Source organism: Microcebus murinus, chromosome 10, assembly GCF_040939455.1.
Source record: "Microcebus murinus isolate Inina chromosome 10, M.murinus_Inina_mat1.0, whole genome shotgun sequence".
NCBI lineage: Eukaryota > Metazoa > Chordata > Mammalia > Primates > Cheirogaleidae > Microcebus > Microcebus murinus.
In genome coordinates this window covers 58,041,665-58,061,789 of record NC_134113.1, presented here as the reverse complement: position 1 = coordinate 58,061,789, position 20,125 = coordinate 58,041,665, and positions in this window count along the sequence as shown.

The window sequence follows — 20,125 nt, the reverse complement described above, 5'->3', positions numbered from 1 at the left end:
TGAAACAACAGGCAAAGGGGTTCCTGTACCAGTTGCGGTGAAGCGGGCTGGTTGCCTCACAATAAGGACAGCCAGAAGTATGCTTAAAACCCAGAATATCCTCTGGAGTTCCTCACAGTACCTCTATGTCTAGGAGTAAAGCTAGTGGAAGATTAGAGCACCCCAGTGCAGGCAAGACCACTAAAGGCTCAGATCCTTCAGTAACAAAAGTTTGGGTCTTTCCAGCAGGAACTGGAATAATTCAGGTTATGACTGAAGGCAAAACCAACATGAAATGGGCTGTTGACCAAGATAGTTATAAACGCCAGCTTTGGGGCATATATAGGCAGTGCTGGCAGCTGTGATGGTGGGGGCAGCAGCTTCCTGGCCTCTGGATCATAACCATGGTACTATGTTCTTCAACTTGTAAGTTTGATGGTACCTTCTGATTCCTGCTCTTTTAGCCTTTCCAACATGTTTGTAAGCATGGAGTTCCCTGTAGTAAATTCATTTCTGCTTGAAATACCTCCAGTTGTTCCTATTCTTGCACTAAGCCCTGACTGAATCACATAATGATTAAGACAGGGTAGTATTTGCATAGGGATAGTCAAATTGACCAATTTAAAAGAATAGAGAAACCAGAAATAGACCAGTGCTATTTAACTCTAATATTTGACATTTCTAACCAGTAGAGAAAGGCAGGACTGTTTAACATATGCTGCTGGGGACAATGGGCTACACATAGCAGGGAAAGTTTGATCCTGTCCTCTCACCATATAAAAAAATAAATTCCAACTGGATTAGAAACCTAAATGTTAAAGAGCAAAAAGTGCAACACCTTTAGAGGAAAATATATGAGAATTTAAGGAAAGAAACATTATTATACTAATGATTTTCATTACATCTCTAGCTCATACCTATTCCCTAAACTCCACACTTATGTATCCAACTTCCATTCAAAATGTCCACTTGGATGTCTAACACGCATCTCAAAATTAACGTGTTCAAGAACAAACATTCATTTTCCCACCAAACCTTCTCCTGCAATGTTCTCCACTTAAGAAAATAGCATTATCATTCATCAATTTGCTCAGGCAAAAAACTTGGAGGTATCCTAACTTCTCTTTCACATAATCCTCATCAAATTCATCAGAAAATCTTATTAGGTCTAACTTCAAAATGTATTGTGCATTTTTCATATATCTATTGGCTATTTGTACGTTATCTTTTGAGAAATGTCTATTTCTATCCTTTGCCCATTTTTAATAGAGTCATTTGTTTTCTTATTATTGAATAGTTTGAGTTCCTTATATATTTTGGATATGAGCCCTTATCTATGATTGCAAATATTTTCTCCCAATTTGTGGGTTGTCTTATCACTGTGTTAATTGATTCCTTTGCTGTGTAGAAGCTTTTTAGTTTGATGCAATCTCCTTTGCCTATTTTGCTTTTGTGGCCTGCACTTTGGGAATCATATTCTGTATTATGAATCTGATCAGTTCTCAAGATTTTCTCTACTTCTGCTATGTCACCATCACCTCTCATTTAGACTATAGCAATTAACTCTTAACCTGTCTTGCTTCCATTTTGCCTCCTGGATATTATGATAGCAGTCACAGTGAACCTTTAAAAAGTAAATCAGTCCCGTGCTTAACATCCTCCAGTGGCTTCTCATCATGGAATAAAATCCCTGGCTTCTTCTCTAAGTAAACACTTACCTCCCTTCCCCTTGCTTATGCCATTTGGCCACACTAGCCGTTTTCTCAACTGTTCTGTAACCCACCAAGCAGGCTGATATCTTAGAGCCTTTGCACTTACTGCTTCCTCTGCCTGGAATGTTCTTCTCCTTAGATTTTGCCATTTCTTGCTCGCTCACCATATTCAGGTCTCTGCTGAATGTCACCTTCTCAGGGAGGCCTTTCCTGACTACTGTCTAAAATAGCAGCTTGTTGGTTTCTCCTTGTCTCTCTTTCCTGCTGTATTTCTCCTCATATTTTATTTTCTATTTACCTGTTGTTTATTGTCTCTCTGCCACACTAGAACCTGAGTCCTTAAGTTTGGGCCTTTAGTCTATCTCATCCACAATGGTATTCCCCAAGTCTAGAACAGTTCCTGACACATAGTAGGCATTCAATATATTTGTGAAATTAATAAGTGGATGAATGAATGAGAAATCTTTATGACCTTAGAATATGAAAGAATTTCTTAAACATGATATAAAAAGCACAAATCTTAAGGAAAAGTTTAAGAAATTAAAATTAAATTCTCCAATAATTTTTTAAAAACATCACAAATATCTTGGATATTTAAGTTGCAAACTGGTAGAAGATATTTGTAATGTATATATTGGACAAAGGATTAATATTCAAGATATATAAAGAACTCCTTAAAATCAATAAGAAAGAGAAAGACAATTCAATACATAAATGAGCAAAGATTATGAACGGGAAAGTCACAGAGAAAACCTAAAAGGCCAGTAAAAATACAAAAAGATATTCAACTCTCTAGTAATCAGAAAAATGCATGTAAAAGCAACAAAGAGAATCATTTTATACCATCACATTGGCAAAATAAAGATGTCTGAGAGTATCATGTTGGCAAAGTTATGAAATGAACCAGAATATTCTTTGTAGCATTACTCCAACCCCTAGACCTTTCACTAACGTCCCCTCTGCCTGGAACTGTCCTCAGATACCCACATGGCTCACTTCCTCACCTCCTTCCAGTCTTTGTTCAAATGTCCCTTTCTCAATAAAGCCTTCTTTGACCACCCTGTCAAAACCACAAACCACCTCAACACCCTCTATCCCCTTTATTTCAATTTTTTTCCTCATAGCACTTCCAACATTTGACATAGTTTACCTATTTATTATGTTTATTAATTGTCTCCCCCTTCTACTCTGAAAGTTCCATGAGGATATAGATTTGTGTCTGTGTTCACTGCTGACACCCCAGTGGCTGAAAAAGTGCTGGGAAGTAGTAGGTACTCAGTAAAACTTGGCTGATTAAATTAAATAATGAGTTTGTAATAGCTAAGATTTGGAAGTAACCTCAACGTTCTCCCAAAGGAGAATGGCTAAATAGACTATGGCACACTCTTTACATTGGCATACTATAAGACTATACAGCAGTTAAAGTGAGTAAGTAATTAGAGCTTCATGCATTCACATAGATCAGTATCAAAAGCATAATGCTGAACAACAAAAGCAACTTGAAGAAGGATAAATGTGGTATGACACTACTTTAAAAATTAAGAAACATAAAACAATACTATAAATGGCACATGTTACATACATATGTACTAAAGGTATAAACACTTTAATGCCAATGAAAAGCATCAAATTCAGGACAGAGATTATCTCCAAGAATAGAGAAACAGTAATGTGTTAGGGCAAGTGTACTCATGGGGTTTTCACTATATTTATAATATTTTATGTCTAAGCTGGAAGGTGGGTATACAGGTGTTAATTTTATTATTATCTATATACTTTAGTATGCCCAAAATATTTAATAATAAAATTAAATGAGATAACAGTGATTAGCACAGAATAATAGTCAATGTTGATAGAGAGTTTACTTTGAGTTAGGCACTGTACTAAGTGTTTCAGAAATAGCAGCTCATTTAAATTCTCACAACAACTCTGTAAGGTAAGCACTGTTATTAATACTATCACCATTCTAAGGATGAGGAAACAGAGACACAGAGAATTTAAGCAACTGACACAAGACTAGGTGGTAGAACTGAGCCAGAAAATAGAAAGCAGTTTGACTCTGGGTTTTAACCATTACAGCAAGTTGCCTTGTAGTATTATTAAGCAGATTGTAGGTTCTTTTTTTTCTTTTGAGTCAGGGTCTTGCTCTGTCACTCAGACTGCAGTGCAGTGGTGCAATCATAGTTTACTGCAGACTCAAAGTCCTGGGCTCCAGAGATCCTCCCACCCCAGCCTCCGAAAGTGCTGGGATTACAGGTGTTAACCACTACACTGGGCATATCGTAAGTTCCTAACATTCAGTTGAAACTTACAGGATTGTCATTTTTGTAGGCCAAAGTCGTCAAATATGCCAGCAGTTGTATATTATGTGATTCAACCTAATAAATGGCAAATAAAAGCACATACAAATATGGCTGAAATTATATCACGAAGCTCTATGATGACTCTATAATTACTTTTAAATTTATTGAAGTCCTCTGCACTCATGTCCTAGATGTTATTACCACTGAAGCATGAGGAAGTGAAGTTTAACAACAAAAGTAACTTCCCAATCCTTAATCAAATGAAAAACGGAAGGTTTTTCAGGAAAGAGTGGTCATGATCAGTGTGGGGTGATTTAAGAGCCAACCATAGATGAGGGAATGGCTGGGTTGCTCCCTCAACAGCCCAAATCTTCCTTTCCCTTTTCCTCTCTCAGTTTGTCTAAGAGGCTGCTTCAAACCAGCCAGGACTTGGCCATGGGTTTGGCTCAGAAGTCCTTGTCTGCAAGCTTCTGAGTGAGTTCTGGAGAAACCCAGACAGGGCAGCAGGCTTCCTCATTAGAACACCCAACAGCACGAGATCAAAAGTCTCTCTTCCCCAGCCCCTGGAAGTACCCCAACTCTGTGAAATTGTAAATAGGAGATGAGAGACAGGTACACATTCCCCCAGGTTCAGTCTGTCTGGTCTTTGTAATTACAATTCTAATTTTTTAGCTGAAGTTTCCAGAACTCACCTCTTGCATCTATTCCATAGCACAGTCTCCTTAGTCTCTCTATCTCTAGCCAATCAAATCCTAACTCCCTCTTGCATGTAATAGTTAACAGAAGAACTTGCACAAAACACTGATTTTCTCATGTCCTTCCTCAAGAGCGATCATTTACTATATTCAATCCAAAATCTTGCCAGGTGCAGTGGCTCACGCCTGTAATCCTAGCACTCTGGGAGGCTGAGGCGGGAGGATCACTCAAGGTCAGGAGTTTGAAACCAGCCTGAGCAAGAGTGAGACCCCCTCTCTACTAAAAAAATAGAAAGAAATTAATTGGACAACTAAAAATATATAGAAAAAATTAACCAGGCATGGTGGCGCATGCCTGTAGTCCCAGCTACTCGGGAGGCTGAGGCAGAAGGATTGCTTGAGCCCAGGAATTTGAGGTTGCTGTGAGCTAGGCTGACTCCACGGCACTCTAGCCCAGGCAACAGAGTGAGACTCTGTCTCAAAAAAAAAAAAAATCCCAAATTTTTGGTGCAGACATCTGCAACTCCTCACCACTTTCATGGCATCACAATGGCATCACGTCAATCTGAACAAAACCCACAGCAGTGGCTGGATCTAGCCTGAAGCCTGGAGAGAATAATGGGCAGGGTTACTTCTGAAAGGTATAATGAAATTGTGTTGCATACTATTGCATGTATGCTATTTCGGTGGGGGTGAACGTGTTAATATGTGTACACACATAGGGTGGGGGTGGGGAGTGGCGCAAACATGCACACATGCACAAATTCAGTGGGTAAGTGTGCCTGAAGGTAATGTGAGCATTTTCTAGAACCCTATGCTCTATGTTTCACTTCATAAATCTCTTTTACTGGCGGTTCTCAGAAAGCCAAGGGCCGTGTAATAATTTACGCTGCATTGTCCTTCCTCTCTTGCTCCCTTCACTTGCCCAGGATGAAAAATTAAAGATTGATGGTGATATCCCTTTGGAGGGGCCAGGAGCACCATCCATCCCCACTCTGTCAGTCCATCCCTCTATAGCTTCCCTCTCCACTCCTCTGCCCTGCTCTAGAGGACAGGCTTTCTGTCTCCTCCTTCTCCCCCCACCTTCCGCACTGGCTGCTTCTGAAACTTCCTCCTCTTTGGGACAGACACCCTAAGTTAAGAAGAACAGGTAGGACTTTTCAGCTGACCCAACCATAACACTCAAAAACGTCCTCCATGGAGATCCAGAGGTCATCTCCTCCTTCCTCCACTCAAAGCCATTATAGACCAGCTTTCAAAGCCTTCAGGGAAAGTGAATCCATGCACTTGTTGGTCCTCAGGTAGAGTATTTCTAACTCTCAATGCTTTGCCTTTTGTCCTTTCCACTGTGGTTTTGGCCATATTCTCCTGTGATTGTTTTGCTTCCACTAAACAGAAGGTTCTAAGTGAAGGATAAGGGGTAAGTAGGGAAGCAAGGATGGACAGAGCTGGGTAGAGTGGTACACACTTGCTTTTAGTTTGTTCCTTGCTGCCTGTTGGTGATACATTTAGGCTCACAGAGAATTGGAGAGTCACTCTGTCTTTCCTTTGCCTCTTCACCTCTCCCCTCCCAGGTGAATTATAATCTTTCTAGTATTTAACAACCTCCAAGCATCCATCCCCTGCTACCAAACAAAATGAAATGGATTCCATTGCCTCAATAAGTTACTGAAACTTTCCAAACCCTCATAGATAGGAAACCCTTCCTAGGGTTAAACCAACCCTCTCTGCAACAAATTCAGTGCAATTCTATGTGGACAGATGATCTTTGGCATCTGCCTTTTAGGTAAAGAAGAAAGGCCTCTCTTGATTTCTCATTGTCAGTTCTCACACTTCTTCCAAAATCAATTCCAGCACAATTTTAATTTTTTAGGAGAAAACACAGAATGTCTTTATGATCTCAGGGTAGGGAAAGATTTCTTAGAATAAGATATACAAACAGCAAATCATAATAGAAGAGATGGATAAGTTCAACTACATTAAAAACTTGTTTTAGGCCAGGTGCAGTGGCTCACGCTCGTAATCCTAGCACTCTGGGAGGCCAAGGCGGGAGGATTGCTTGAGCTCAGGAGTTCAAGATCAGCCTGAGCAAGAGTGAGACCCTGTTTCTACCAAAAAGACAAAAAAAATCTGTTGGGTGTTGTGGCACGTGCCTATAGTCCCAGCTACTCCGGAGGCTGAGGCAGAAGGCTTGCTTAGAGCCCAGGAGTTGGAGGTTGCAGTGAGCTATGATGACGCCACTGCACTCTACCCAGGGCAGCAGGGTAAGACTGTGTCTCAACAACAACACACACAAACACACAAATAAAGGTTCCCTTTAAAGGATCTACTTACAAAATTGCAAGACAATCCATGAACTGGAAGATATTTGCTACTCAGTGACTCATAAAGGATTTGGACACAAAATACATAAAGAATTGATTTTAAAAATCAGTAAGAAAAAGACAATCAGAACAACAGAAAAATGTGCAAAAAACATGAGTAAGTCATTCACTTAAGTGGAAATCCAATAGACATCTGAACAGGTGCTCAAACTCTCTAGTGATCAATAAAAAGCAAAAAAGAATAGTCCATCAGATTGGCAAAATTGAAAAAGTATGATAATACCAAATGTTGGTGAGGATGTTAAGCAATTGCAATTCTTATATACTAAGTGAGAGTGTATATTGACACAACCACTTCAGTAACAATTTAGCTTTGCTTTTTTTTTTGAAACAGAGACTCACTGTGTTGCCCAGGCTAGGTGCCGTGGTGTCAGCCTCGCTCACAGCAACCTCAACCTCCTGGGCTCAAGCGATCCTCCTGCCTCAGCCTCCTGAGTAGCTGGGACTACAGGCATGCGCCACTATGCCCAGCTAATTTTTTCTATATATTTTAGTTGTCTAGCTAATTTCTTTCTATTTTTTAGTAGAGACGGGGTCTCACTCTTGCTCAGGCTGGTCTTGAACTCCTGAGCTCAAGCAATCCTCCCGCCTCGGCCTCCCATAGTGCTAAGACTGCAGGCGTGAGCCACCAAGCCCAGCCAACAATTTAGCATTATCTTCTATAGCTGAAGATATGCATACCCTGTCTCTCAGCAGTCCTATTCCTTTTTTTTTAATTTTCGTCAAAAACATATAACATAAAATTTACCATCCTCGTCTTATTTAATTATGCAGTACAGTAGTGTTAACTATATGCGCATTGTTGTGCTACAGATCTCTGCAATTTTACATCTTGTAAAGCTGAAACTGTGTCTATCGAACAAGAACACCCCCTTTCCCCCTCCCCATAGCCCTTGGCAACCACAATTCTACTTTCTATTTCTAAGAGTTTGGCAATTGTAGATATCTCATAAAAGTGAAATTGTGCAGTATATGTCTTGTTGTGAAAGGCTTATTTCACTCAACATAATGTCTTCAAGTTTTAACCATATCATAGCATATGACAGGATTTCCTTTTTTTTTTTTTTTTTTGAAACAGGGTCTCGATCTGTTGCCCAGGCTGGGGTGCTATGGCATCATCATAGCTCACAGCAACCTCAAACTCCTGGTCTCAAGTGATCTTCCTGCCTCAGCCTCCCGAGTAGCTGGGACTATAAGCTCATGCCACACGCCCAGCTACTTTTTTCTATTTTTGCAAAGACGGGATCTCACTATTGCTCAGGCTGGTCTCATTCAAACTCCTGACTTCAAGCAATCCTCCTGCCTTGGTCTCCCAGAGTGCTAGGATTACAGGCATGAGTGACCGTGCTCGACCCAGGATTTCCTTTTTTTTTTTAAAGGCTGAATAATATTCCATAGTATGTATACACCACATTTTCTTTATCTATCTATCAGCTGATGCACGTTTAGGTTGCTTCCACCTGTTCACTATTGTGACGAATGCTGCAATGAACACGACTGTGCAAATATCTCTTTGAGATTCTGTTTTCAATTCTCTTGGGTAAATACCCAATAATGGAGTTGCTGCATCATTAGTAATTCTAATTTCTAGAGTTAGTAATTCTAACTTTAATTTTTTTAGAAATATCAATCTTGTTTTCCATGGCAGCTGCACCATTTTACATTCCCAACAACAGTACACAAGGGTTCCAATTTCTCCACATCCTCACCAACACTTGTTATTTAAAAAAAAATTTTTTTTAAGGCTGGTAAAGTGAAGCAGTGGGAGTGGAGAAGGAAAAAAGAAATTTGTAACTGGTTGTGATCAATTAGTTGTAAACACCACTGCACTGGGCCCAGCCACTTGTTATTTTTAAATTTTTTATATAATGACCATTCCAACAGGTGTGAGGGTGATATCTCTTTGTGGTTTTGATCTTCATTTCTCTGATAATTAGTGATGTGGAGTATCTCTTCATATATTTGCTGGCCATTTATGTATCTTCTTTGGAGAAATGTCTATCCAAGTCCTTTACCCATTTTCTAATTAGATGTTTTGTTGTTGAGCTGTTGGAATTCTTTATATATTCTGGATATTAACCCCTTATCAAACATATGGTTTGCAAATATTTTCTCCCATTCCATAGGTTGTTATTTTACTTTGTTTACCATTTCCTTTGTTGTGCAGAAGTTTGAAAATTTGACATAGTCACATTTGTCTATTTTTCCTTTTGTTGTCTGTGCTTTTAGTGTCATATCCAAGAAATCGTTGTCAAGTCTAATGTTGTGACGATTTTTCCCCATGTTTTCTTTTAGGAGTTTTATAGGTTTCCGGTCTCATGTTTGGATCTTTAACCCATTTTGATTTAATTTTTGTATATGGAGAAGTAACAGTTCAGTTCTTTTGTATGTGGATATCCAGTTTTGCCAACGCCACTTGTTGAAGAGATGATCCTTTCCCAATTGTGCGTTCACACTGTGTGTGACATAGGTGATCTTTGACTCACCTATGTCAAAGATTATTTGACCTTTTATTTATTTTTCTTGCTTAATTGCTCTGGCCAGAACTTCCAGAGCTATGTTGAATAGATGTGGCAAGAGTGGGCATCATCACATTGTCCCTGCTCTTAGAGAGAAAGCTTTCAGTTTTCACCATTGAGTATGACGTTATCTATGGCCAGTAGTTCTGTTCTTAAATATATATCCCAGAGAAAATTTTGTCCATGTATTTTTAGAGACAAGTACAACAATATTTATAACAGTATTGTCTGTAAAAAACAAAGACTTGAAAACAACTGGACTATCTATTGATATGAGAATAGCTAAATAAATTGTGGTATATTCATTTAACTCTCATACAGCAGTAAAAATGAATTAAAGCTATATGCAGCAGTAAGTATGAATATCATAAATGTAATGTTGAGAGAAAAAAGCATTTTGCCAAAGAATTCATATACTGTAACATAATTTTTACAAAAGTTAAAGCATAGTAAAATGAAATAATGTGTTCTTAAAGAATCTATATGCATTAACAGTAAAACATAATGAAATTCAAGGAATGATAAATGCAAAATTTAAATTAGAACGTTCCTCCAGAGAGAGAGAAAAGGGATGTAATCAGATAGGGACATAAAGGAGACTTCATCAATATTAACAATAATCTATTTCTTAAGCTAGGTGGTAGGTACATGGATATCTGTTTTCATATTTAATATTATATTTAAGTTTTTTTTTTTTTTTTTTTTTTTTTTAAGACAGAGTCTCACTTTGTTGCCCGGGCTAGAGTGAGTGCCGTGGCGTCAGCCTAGCTCACAGCAACCTCAATCTCCTGGGCTCGAGTGATCCTTCTGCCTCAGCCTCCTGGGTAGCTGGGACTACAGGCATGCGCCACCATGCCCGGCTAATTTTTTATATATATATATCAGTTGGCCAATTAATTCCTTTCTATTTATAGTAGAGACGGGGTCTCGCTCAGGCTGGTTTTGAACTCCTGACCTTGAGCAATCCGCCCGCCTCGGCCTCCCAAGAGCTAGGATTACAGGCGTGAGCCACAGCGCCCGGCCAATATATTTAAGTTTTATTCTTTTATATGTATGAAACATCTGAGGATAATAAAAATGTATTTACTCATTCAACAAATATTTACCAAGCACATATTTACTCTGTCGGTCATTGCTACACGTTCTTGAGATTTAGGAGTGAACAAAGCAGAAAGAAAAGAAGGTTCTGGAGTAAGAAGGTGAAAATAGCAAACACTTAAAATAAATATTTCAGCCAGGGAAAACTATGACCCACAATTGTGCAAGAGAGAACACCCAAATTTGAGCAGAGGAGTGACCCAATCAAATTCATTTTTTAGAAAGATGATTCTGGTGCTGGTGGTGGTGGTGGGAAGTTGGTTTGGAGAAAGGAAGACATCTGGTAGAAAGAAGTGTATGGTGGCTGTTGCAATAGTTGAGGGCAATGGTGATCAAAGGCTGAGCCAAAGCAGGAGACAGAGGAGAAATATATCCAAAAGATATATCTGAAATGCAATTCAATTGGCCACACACCTTAGTGATTGACTTAGAAGACAGGGAGTTGAGGATAATTGCAAAGGTATTAGCCTGAGAGACTGGGTGGATGGTGACTCTATAAACTGAGATAAGGAATGCTTTGGAAAGAAGACTATGGGTTGAAGAGTGAAAGGGAATTGAAGTTTCAGGGAAAAGAGATTCAAGGAAAGCTTATTTGGGGTGAGGAAATAAGAATATGGGTCAATGACAAGAGAAGGAATAAGGAGATGGAGTCAGAACAGCGGTGGAGAGGCTGATCTAAAAATAGTAAGGTTACATATTCCTCTAATTAACATAAGAAACTTGGAGGAAAGGCGAGGTGGTCATAAGAAAGTTTAGAGGCCAAGGGGAGCAAGGCTGGGGGAGTTACTGTCAGATGGCTTTATCTGTGGCATGGGGCAGGGGCGGAAGCAGGAGGGACGCTCACCTGTGGAGGGTGAATAGGAGATGTGAGGTGTGAGAAAACTCTGTCACCTGTATTTTCCCATCTGCATATAGTAATGAGACTGCAATTTTAAGCCCTCAATTACAATCTGCAACTACTCATCTTCAAAACGTTTGCTGTTCTCATAGATGATCTTCTTATCCGTCGTCAGGTCTTCAGAACCTCCTTCTTGCGAGTAGCTCTGAAGACTCACAGAGTTGGTTGATATCAGAACAACTCAGATTAGCAGATCAGTGTCATTTCTTCCCATTGTTATGGTTAAATGCAAAATTAGAACCTCTAAAAACTGAAACATCTATAAAAGCTCCTTCACATGACATGGTTTTGTCAGTTCAGACAACTTGCTTAATATTTGGCAAGCTGCTTAAACATTTGGAATCCATGGAATCAGTGTAGACTCCCAGAGAAACATCTGGTTTATTGAGAACCTATGTACCAGTCACTACACTAGATGCTAGGCATTAAAGGACAAGTAAAACACAGCCTTTACCCTTAGGAAGCTCATAGTCTAGTAGAGCAGCTTCCCTCTTGGGATGTAGAAGGAGATATGTTTTCATGAGCTGTAGGGAAATCAGTACTCAGTTTTTACTTTTAATGTAGCATTACTTCTTCTGTGTGTGGATTATTAATATACTGTCAGCTTTTTAAAAATTTCATAAATTTTGACATAAGTATATATTTGTAAAACCATCATCACATTCAAGATAATAAACATATCCATCATCCCCAGAAGTTTCTTCTTGCCCCTTTGCCATCTCCCCTCTGGCCCTCACCCCTGATCACACAACCACTGATCTGATTTCTGACACTATGGAACAGCTTGCACTTTCTGAGTTTATATACTCATGGAATATACATGGAATTACATGGAATCATATAGTATGTTCTCTAGTATCTGGCAACAGCTTTTGACAGACCATACTAATGAAAGGAAATATGGATAATTTCTTGAAGTAAATTTTAAAAAAATCATAAATGGAAAGATTTTAAAAATAAATTAATACTCAAGGTCATGTGAATTGATCGATGAAATTCTTCTGGAATTAGTGTGGGAAATTTAAATGCACATAGGCAGACCATTGACAAAAGCAGAATGAATACTCCTTCGAGTGTGATATAATAGAAAATGGACAGGTTTGGGAGCCTGGACTGCATTCAAATTTAGGATCCACCATCCCTAGAAGAGTGATTTTTGAGTGCATTATTCAACTTCTCTGAGTTTCAGTTGTTTAATCCATAAAATGGGAATAATAAGACTTTTATTGGGTGCCTGGGAGGATTCAATTAGACTGGGATGTGGAAAGTCTCACACTCAAATATTAGTTTCTTTTCCCTTAACTGTGATTCTTGTTTCCATGAGAATATTACTTCAAAATTGCAAAGAGAGTCATCTAAAGATTACCTAACATAAAAATGGTCATTTAGCCTTTTTGAGAACATATCTAATGTGTAGAGCAGTGTTAATCTATGTAGTATTTTTATACCAGCAAGTTGACCTTTCTTCTGCTTTCTTCTAACTGACACGAAAAAGAATTTGGTATCAGTGATCCCTAACTTCTCATTGATCAGGGTGGGAGAAGATAGCCAAGGGGTCAGGGACAAGATCAGGAATTGACGGATGAAATGACTGTGGATAGTCCCAAACATGGGTGACCCACACAGAGAGAAGAGTGGGCAGCTAAAATGGATTAAGGCCTTACTACATGCCAGGCACTGTGTTGAGGCTTTTCCTGAATTAGTGCATTTAACCTTCCCAAAAAACCTTTGAGTTTGGCACCATTATTGGGCCTATTTTATAGGTGAGGAAAGCAAGGCTTAAAGAAGTTAAAAAACATACTGAAGTTCACACAGATGGAAGCTCAAACTCTTAACCACTTCCTTTAGAAAAGTGCAGAGCAATCCCAGGCTCAAACCATATCCCTAATTTGCAAACACCCAACTGTCTTGTGATAGACCTGAGAGGTTTTCTGTTCTTACAGAGGGAGGAAGGAGAACTACTACAAAAAATGGTGTCCTGAATTTTAAGAAATTCAGCCATCACAATGACTTTAGTAGGAGTCAGTTATCCTGTGATGTTCTTTTCTGGACGATCTGACCAGGAGTCACCTGTTTTACACCTTCCCAACCCCTCCGCCTTCACTCCTAACACACATCCTTGATTTCCTTCACTATTGGAAAATTCCTCCTGTTGTTGAATCTCAGTTCATTCCATTGAAGTAGAGGCCCTCCAATTCTGGCTAACATCCATTTCCCTCCAGGGCTATTTGTCGAGGAGGGGGTGAGTAGGGACTTAATGACATGCTTTCCTTAACAATCTTCCAAACCTATCATCTAGGATAGGGTTTATAAGCATTCATCAACAACACCCTAGCAAAGTAGGTTAGTAGGATGAACCCACTACCTGTTTAGGAATCTGGAAAGCTAAGAAATTTTTACCAAGACTCAGGACTCAAGAGTTTTTAACCCCATTTCTCCTTTACCACATGGCCTTGTGTAAGTTGCACAATTGCTCTGCCTGTCCATCTTTTCCCTGCCTTCCCCCCGCCCCCACAACCACCACCTCTGTTGGCAGAATGAAGGCTAAGCTTTGCCTTACTTCCCACGGAACTAATTAAAGTCTACAAAGCACTTTGAGAACATTCCGTGCAGAGTTCTTGCCAAGACAGAATTACAGGTGGGAATGGGAATAGGCTAAAACTGGAGTAGTTGAGCTGCTCTAAGGAAGGCTCCAATCAGCCTCTTTCCACTAGGAACCTTCAAGCCCTCTCCATTGCCTGCCCAGCCATCACATGCAAGCCTTCACTTCCTTTCCCCTTTCACATGGTCAGACACAAGGCAATGAGGAGCTCAGTTCTGCAAATCTGTCTTCATTCTGCCTCAAAACCGCACACACAGACCCCTTCAGACAACACTCATCTTATGAAAAGGAAATGGCTGGATTCTGTCTTAATCTGGAGTAAGGCCCTCTGACACAGGACGCTGTTTGGTATATTTTCTGGGCTTCCAGCTGTGGCTGGGTAGTGATTGCTCTTGAGCCTCTTCTCTAGTATGGCCTTGACTTGAGCACCTCTGTGGAGGGAGATTAAAAGATTTCTCTGAAGAGTCAGGTCCTTGTTAGGAGGAGTTTACCTGTGAAGGCAAAACACACACAATAAAAGCAACCTAAGAACAAAGCAACACATTAACACAGGCAAATAAAATCCTACTGAGGGGCTTAAGGTTAGACTTCAGAAGAACTTCCTACCATAACTAACATTGTGGATTCTCCTGTGCTTGGTAGGCTTAGGAATATCCCTGTCTGAAAGCAGTGATCTTTTACTTTTCATACTCACCACTGATGTTACAAAAGCCTCAGTCTTTGGGGTCTTATAAGTATACTCTGCTTTTAAGCAGGTCAGCTGTACCTTGCATATTTTCCCCTTTCTTCTCTTATTGTCCTATAAACATTTTCTGGCTCCATTTCCATATCCTGAATAGCAAAGGCTTTTTGCTGTCCACTGTCCAAACCAACATATCCCCTGTGGGACATGTCATGGAGCCAGACAATATGCTTCCAGGTGAAGATAACCAGTATTGTTACATACTCTTTAGTAGTACATGTCTCAAATGTACGAATGCTAGGATATCAAGGCACAAGAAAGATGAGGGCTCCAATAGGCCATACACCTCATACATTCTTAGGAATTAATCTCCGTAACCTTTAAACCAAAGGCTTCCAAGGCCTCTTAGGAAGGCTTCTCTGTTGTCTCAATTATCCACACTTCTGGTAGCAAACTATGACACTGATAGCCCAAACAGGAGATTTCTGATACAACATGGAAAGATGCTCTCTGAGGGTTCTGGACCCTCAAGAAGCGTTTCTCTAAGAGGAATGGCTATTTGGAGGAGTTTATTTCATTCTAGGCCTTACTGAATGACATTACTGGAATAAACAGATGGCTGTGCCCAAGGACACAGGGAAACAGGAACAAGCTGGGCCAAGATAAAGCGTTTGCTGTAAATCATTCCAAATATTAATCACACACAAATAATGGCAAAAATGAACTGAAAACATTGGGAAAATGGTCAACTCTTGCCAGGATTATATCCCCATCATCAGAACAAACAAGGGAAAAGGAACTCTAGTTTGAGGAAGGGAAGGAGATTATGCAGATGACCTCTAGGCGCCAGGCTCTCCCTGAAGCTGTGGTTTTGGGCCAAGGGTTGGTGTGCTCAAACTTGCAATACTCATGCCTGCAGACTTGGAAGAGAAATCTATATTCAATGTGTGGATTCAGCCAAGTCTGAAAGGCCCAATTTTCTCATCCAGGTTTATTCTACCTTGCAGGTTCTCTCTTCTCCTCTACTGCCTGCATTGTACACTGATGCTCCTGACCTCCTTCTTTCTTTGAACCACATATAAGGCTTTTTAAACTCCACTGGACACACTTAAGGAAAGTGGATAAACTATATCTTAATACAGAGCAAGCTCTCCTGACATAAAAGATCAAATAATACATTTCATGAGCTTGAAATGACATATGAACCAATAATAATAATTATTTGATATGTGAACAGGGGTCCTGCCCTAAAGACTTCTGTGGAATTCAATAATATCAAAGATTAATGCTAAGGAATATCAGGCCCTAGAGCTTACAGTCTAAGTAGAGAAACAAAACAGAAACAAAAGACACATGAGAACACTCACAAAGCTCATATAAACCTAGGCAAAGTTATGCAGCACATATTGGAGAAAGAGGAATTGAAGCTAGATTGAGATCTATTCTTCTTAACTACCATTTTGAGCGTTCATTGTGAGCCAGGCATGGTGCTAGGAGGTGCCTTACATACCTTCTTTTCATTTATTCCTCATAAACTTTTGTGATACGTATTATTAATACCATTTGAAAGATAAGATTAGGTAACTTGCCCAAGTAAGCAAGAGAATGCATGGAACTCCTCCTGGGTTGAAACCCACATCTATGTGACTCGAAGTAGGTACCCTTAATCACTGCCCCATATTGCCTCCTTCTTCAAGAACTTTCTACCTTGAAAGAAGTTGTGGACTCTCTCTTTGCTTGAGAAGAGGTTGTACAATTTAGAGGCAGTGTTGGGAAAGTAAAGGAATGAATGATATGAACTGCTACCTTCGCTTCCCCAATTGGCTCACCCAGCTCTAATCCCTGGGTTGAGGAAAACAATAAAAACCACAAGCTCAAGAGATGCTAAGGTTGCACAAGCTCCTAGGGGCCTTGGGCTGAAACATACTTTGAGAGGTCATTCTCCTGCTTCTATGTATGAGAACTTTAGACTCCATGAATTCACTGTAGCAAAGTGGGTAAAATACATCTTACTAGAGAGGCAGGCTCCCCTGACATAAAATATCCCATAATGCCTTTCATGAACCTTTAGCCTGATCAGTCCCCTCTCCATTTAGCTCTCAATGTTTTACTGGACTCAGTAAAATGAATAGCAAAGGGTATTCTGGGGACCTCCTCATTGACTTTCTGGTATGGCGATTTTTCCATATGTCTAGCCTCAATCCTTGCTGCTTTGAAATGTGCACTAGAATTTTACACTCCACGTACACTCTGTGAAATACAAAACTACATGAAATGGTCATTGTCTTCCAGGAAATTATGCCTTCATATATAATAAAGGGCAAGATTCAACATGGGAGGAGTATGAAAAGAGCCCATAGTCCTTAGCACCAAGCTGTTCCTCAGTCAATCATACTTACTCTGATGCTCACAGAGCCACAATCTATTTGAGAAAGTCTTGGGCAAGAAGGCAGGACATGTGGGTCCCATGCTCAATTTGTGCTTCCAACTCACCCTCTCTGGGCATTCATGGAACACTTACTGGGTACTTATAATGTGCCAGGCACTGGGAATACAGAGAAGACTATGATCTAACCCTGCTAGCAAGGTGCTCACATACATGCCTTTATCAGACCTGGGGAGCCATGCCCCGTCCAACACACCCAACTTCAGCAAGGAGTTCAACTTGGGAGTATGGGGGAGAGTGCAGGGATTTCTGCTAACAGTGCTGAGTCAACAGTTCTTCCACCCCCACTTCCTCAGACAGTGGGGGAGTTGTAGGAAACCACATGAGTTTCACTAATCCCCCATCAATGGCACCCACTGCATTACTGGCCTCATTATTTCTTAATGGGACTTTGCTGATTACAGACTGCTTAATTACAGTGACAGACTCCCTCTTGGTTGGGGGGGGGCAGGGCAAGAAAATAAGGGTGAGCGTGTTTGGGGGGGGGGGGACTATGACTGCAGGCAGCCCCCCCTCCCCACCCACTGCCATGCTTTCCAGGGCCAGAGCTAATGTGAGGAAGGAGTCTCTGACCAGCCATTTTCGTCCTCTCGCCACTGCCCTCCTGCCCCCACCCCCAAACTAATAAAAGCCTTCAGGGGCAAGAAGAAAAATCAACTTCCTCTTATGGCTGTTTTCCTAATACAGCTTTCCTCATGCAGCTTTTTAAATATCCGGCAATCAGAGGGAAGCAACGATATCATGTCACTATTGAGCCACAGGGATAATATAATTCTTGGCACATGGTTGGCATGTAATAGACATCTGTTGAATAAATGAATGATTGCAGAGAGACAAAGTAATGGGGGCAAAGGCACACAGAGAGAGCAAGCCGGTGGCGGACCTGTGCTGGGCTGCCTGACCTAGCGGCCCGTTCAGGAAAGCACTCCTCCAACCCCACTAAAATCACCAGTTGTAAGACAGAGTTGACAACATCAGAAGGCACTTCTAGCATAATTCATTATGCATCTAGTGACCAAAACCAAGGGAAAAAAAGAGGGGAAGGAGGGAGTTGCTATGTGTGTGTATGTGTGTAGCATTCCTGAAAAGGCAGATGTGGGAAAAGCAGAGAATAGAAAAGGTGATGTCAAAAAGATGGAACCAACCACATGTCAGAGAAGAAGGCGTGGGGCAGAACAGGCATTTTTTAGGCAGTAAATAGAGAAGGTTTAGGGATGGTCCAGAGAGCCACATCTGCTTCAAGTAACACAGGTTAGTTCCTTTATGGTCTTGAACTGACCCCACCTTGCCACCCCTACCGTACCTATCCCAGGCACTCAACAAATAGTCTCAGCTTAATCCCAGGCAGCTATTGATCATGTGCTAATAAGACAAAAGTGGAAAATGAAAAATTGGAGATGATCAGACTAATTTTTAAACTTGGTTTTGCCCAAGGAGCTACCTTAGCAATTACAATTTACATAAACATTCATCGGCAAGAGTTTGCAATGCCAACTTAGGAATGACTGGGGTAGGGCAGCCAAGGTGTGTGCTGAAGGGCAAGGAATGGTCGAATTAGGATTTTAAATTTCCTGAAGATAATAACATGCCAATGTTTAAGAGTTGACTATTTATACCCTCATTCTGAACTATATAATTTAAGAGAAGATTTCTGACATTCCTATCTTTCATGTGCCATATTCATCACCAGAGGTAGATATATCTCAGGGCTCTTTCTCTCTTCTTTTATATAAAATGGCTTATTCCTTATGCTGAGAGAGTATTAAACTGTCTATAAAATTCACTAAATTAATCACCCAACAGTTTAAACATAATAAACATGTGAACTGTCTCAGTTAATTGGCCCAAGAAATTGTGTTCATCCCCAGAATCGTATCTTTTTTCCTCTTACACTTTCCCTATCACCCTGAGCTAATATCACAAGCAGGAAAAATTGTTCTTGACAAATGCTGAATTCATATCCAAAATTGGAACAGGACCCTAAGTAAGAATTTGAGAAATCATTCCAAAGTAGCTAGAAGAGAGGATTTTAAATGTTCTCACCATAAAGAAATGATAAATGTTTGAGGTGATGAATACGCTAATTACCCTGATTTGATTATTACATGTACTGAAACATCACCCTGTACCCCATAAATATGTACAATTATTAGGTATCAATTAAAGACAAAAGAAAACTTTTAAAAAAAGGAATAATTCACTGATTTGGAGGATCTTAGATGATGTGCAGATCAGGCCAGTCACTTCTGAGATGACCACCGTGTTCAGGGAATAGGGGAGGAATCCAAAGGAAGGAGGAGACATAGTCCCTTGCCACAGGGAGAGCTCAGTCCCAGTGGGGAGGGGACAGCACGCATGGAGCACAGGCTGAGGCAAAGAGAGACAGGCACAGGACCAGGAGGCACTTTACTGCGCTCCAGAGACAAATGCTGGAAAGATGTGAAGAAACTAAATAGAGGAGAAACCAATTCAGGAAGTAAAGGATTGAAATGAAGAGGTACATACAAGATTCTGTGTGTGTGTGTGTGTGTGTGTGTGTGTGTGTGTGTGTGTGTGTGTGTCTCCGTAGGCGTGTTTTGTAAGGAGTGGCGGGAGGGGGGTGAAGAAGGAGTGAACTTAGATCTGTGGAGAGAAGCAGGGGAAGGGCCTCAGTCGGGGGGAGAAGGGTAGGATGCGAAAGGCAGGGGCGTGCTGTGAGGGATGCTGAGATCTAGGTTACTAGCCTCTGCCCTCCACGGCGACCTGTACAAATCCGCACTTACCAGTGGTGGGCAGGCCAGCAGCTTTTCGCAAGGTTACCTGACCCG